At 34.0% G+C, this 3,182-nt stretch overlaps 1 pseudogene; it reads right to left on the bottom strand.

The window, feature by feature from the left end:
* Positions 1–958: 958 nt before the first annotated feature.
* LOC108463673 (uncharacterized) lies at positions 959–2,262 on the bottom strand (annotated as a pseudogene).
* Between the last annotated feature and the right edge of the window lie 920 nt (positions 2,263–3,182).

Below are 3,182 nucleotides of genomic sequence, written 5' to 3'. Positions count from 1 at the left end.
TTACTTTCGATTTTCTAGTATCTAAACTTCTAAAAATTTTAAATTATTTTCTTTATAGTTACAAATTATTTATAACAAAATATTTAACAAAATAAATTTAACATTATTAAACTAAACAGAATAATTTAAAATATAATCTTAAATTACTAATAAATTAATTTTAAAATAATTACTAACACAAAATTTATCAAATAATTCTAAATTACAAATAATTTAATTTTAAAATAATTATAAAAATTTACTAAGCTTCTTCTTCTTCTCTTTTTTTTTTCTCTCTTTGTTTCTTTGCTCCTGCTCCCAACGTAACCAACTTTGGGGGACCTTATATGGTCCCCCATTATTGTTTTTCTACAATTAAATTTTATCCCTCCCCAATTTGAGATGACAAGTCACTGGGGAGGGTCATGAAATGACTACATGCCTTCAGGGTGTGGCGCCCCTGCATCAGGCGCCACATGTGGCGCCTACGGGTCACGGGCGACCCGTTTTTAACCCGAAATTTTTTTAAAATATAATAATAATAATAATAATAATAATAAAATATTAGAAAAAAATTATTAATAAAATAATATGTCGCGCCTGACAGGTAGGCGCGACTAAAAAAAAATCTATTTTCGTAAATAATCTATCTAACAACTTATTTTCGTATATAATAATTTTTTTATACCATATTTGTAAAAAACCCTTTAATTAATGAAGCTGGCAGCATACTTTTAAGCTTCCAATTTGCCACTCAAGCCTTTTTGATTTGGTTGTTAAACGATAATGCTAATCTTGGTGTAAGAGAGTGAATGCTAGTACATTTGATGAACTGAAATCAAGAGACTCTCCAACTTCCAATGCATTCGAATTTGACCATTTTGAGGTAATATTATTCTTTATTTAAATGGCACAAGGTCCTTTAATTTAACGGTAAAGAAGGAAGGAGACGAAGCAGAAGCTAAGCCATGGATTTGCTCTATTTGCAGTGTTTGATAAGGAAGGAGATAATGAGATAATTCATCTCCTCAGGAAGTTGTTCTTGGACGAAATGGTTACCTTGTGCCAAAAATGTGACATCCAAATTGGGCGCAAACTCCTTTACTTTGCCAGTCCTGATATAGTCTTCCAGCCCTGTGAATTTCATAATATAGTCCTGCTCTACCATGATCACAAGTCCTGGAACTCTGATTTTCCCATCATCCAGCCTACAGGACTGCATCATAGTCCTGCACGTAAGAGATATTTATACGTATAAAATACATATTTGAAAAAAATACACTAGCTATAGCATAGGATTAGTTTGACTTATTAGAATATAATCAATCATGCTTCACCTGTAAGGAACTTGCAGTGCAGTACGGAATCCGCTTTTCTCGTATAAAGAACCATACTCTGGAATATCCTCCTCGCTCAACCATGGTGGGAGAGGTGCAGATGAGTCAACCAAATCCAAGATCTCTTGATCATCAACAGCAACCTGGGGTAAACTTCCAGAGAACATAGTATAAACCTTGCGTATGACAATCTTTGTGTCGAAGCGGCCAAAATCTGCTTCAGCTCTTCCTGGCACCTGTAGGGAATTTATAGCGCAACATGATGGAAACGAGAGATGGCATGGAAAAAGATAGTCGTAGATGAAATGAAATTACTTACCATCCATCTTAGCATATAAAAGCTAGGTGGAATGAGAGGAAGTTGAGCCTGGAGTGGAGAGAGACCTGGTAGCAGGAAAGGAACGCCTAGTAAGACGATGGTGGACACTCTATGAGGGTGAAGTTTGCCCACCATGGCTGCTATACGAAGGCCACGAAATCCTTGGCAACAAGATGTGCCTGGTTTCAATAGTATAAAAAGATTAAACATATGTGCTGAGCTTAGTTCGTAAACACATCAAAGTCACTAATGGTACCTTATTGATACCCGAGAGTCGAGAAGGGTAACGACATCATCAACAAAGTCATTAAAGGTTGCCTTCTCTGGTTCTGATGGATGCTATGAGAGTCCATAGCCCCTACAATCAATGGAAATAGCTCGGTAGCCAGCATTATCCACAGCAATCATCTGGTGCCTCCAAGAATACCAAATTTCCGGGTATCCATGCAAGAATACCACCACCTTAGGACCTGCACGCCCACACCCCCCATCATCGTTAAAAACTATCTAGCCACTAGTATTATTAGTTAGTCAAATTACGTAGAAAAATTTCTAACTAGTTCCAATCTGGGTCACATGAAGCTTCAGTTCTTTAGCTTGGACGTGGTTGTGCTGAACCTTTTCCATTGTTTAGAGGTGGATGAAACTGAGTGAGAGATCAAGGGCGCTGAATCAAAGCTATTTAAAGCGCAGTAGGATATGTCTGTATTATAATCCTTATTAATAATGTGTGAAATGGTGGGTGATGATGATTCTATATGAGTACTATGTTTCTTCAATAATGGTACTGTAATGTTAAATCAATTTACGTCGTGTATTGTTTATGGAAGTTTTTTTATCATTTCACTCCGTCGTGGAGAATTGGTAACGTGGATGATGGCCAATTATAATTAAAAGGTAAAATTTCTTCTTTAGCCCTTTATAAAAAAATTATTTTAATCTTCCAGTTAATCTTTGTCTCTTTTAGCATTTAATCTTATTTATCAAATCATCTCAAATGAATAAAAAAGTTAACTTTGTTGGCATGGCATACATATGATTATAGTCATGTCATTAATTAATTAATTTTTAAAATTTTAAAAATTATAAAATACTTTTTAATTTTTAAATTTTTTAAAAATAATTAATTCCTAATGGTGGTATATATGTGGACTACCACATAAGTTGATTTCAAGTCAACAAAGTTAAACAAACATTAACTTTTCATTCATATAAAGTGATTAGACAAATTCAAGAAGTAAAAGAAGAGAATAAATGAATGATTAATTTTTTTTATAAAATTATACGTTCAAAGTCTAATTAAAATAATAATTAAAATTTTGTTGGACCACAAACTCGAAAAATTTGACAACACTACTGTCATTAAGAGAGCTTATATTTGGTTACGACTTGTCATTATATAGTATAATAGTTGTAACACCCCGAATTTGGGCCTAGAAGTATTGGGCCTTGAGTGGGGGTCCGTAAGGAGGTTGTATATAGGTATTTAATTGTGCAATGAAATGAAACAATTAAATGTTTGCTTTAGTGGTTAATGGCTTTGAGAA

Source organism: Gossypium arboreum, chromosome 13 (assembly GCF_025698485.1).
Source record: "Gossypium arboreum isolate Shixiya-1 chromosome 13, ASM2569848v2, whole genome shotgun sequence".
NCBI lineage: Eukaryota > Viridiplantae > Streptophyta > Magnoliopsida > Malvales > Malvaceae > Gossypium > Gossypium arboreum.
The sequence above is the reverse complement of the archived record's forward strand: the minus strand, read 5'-3'. Positions and strand labels throughout refer to the sequence as shown.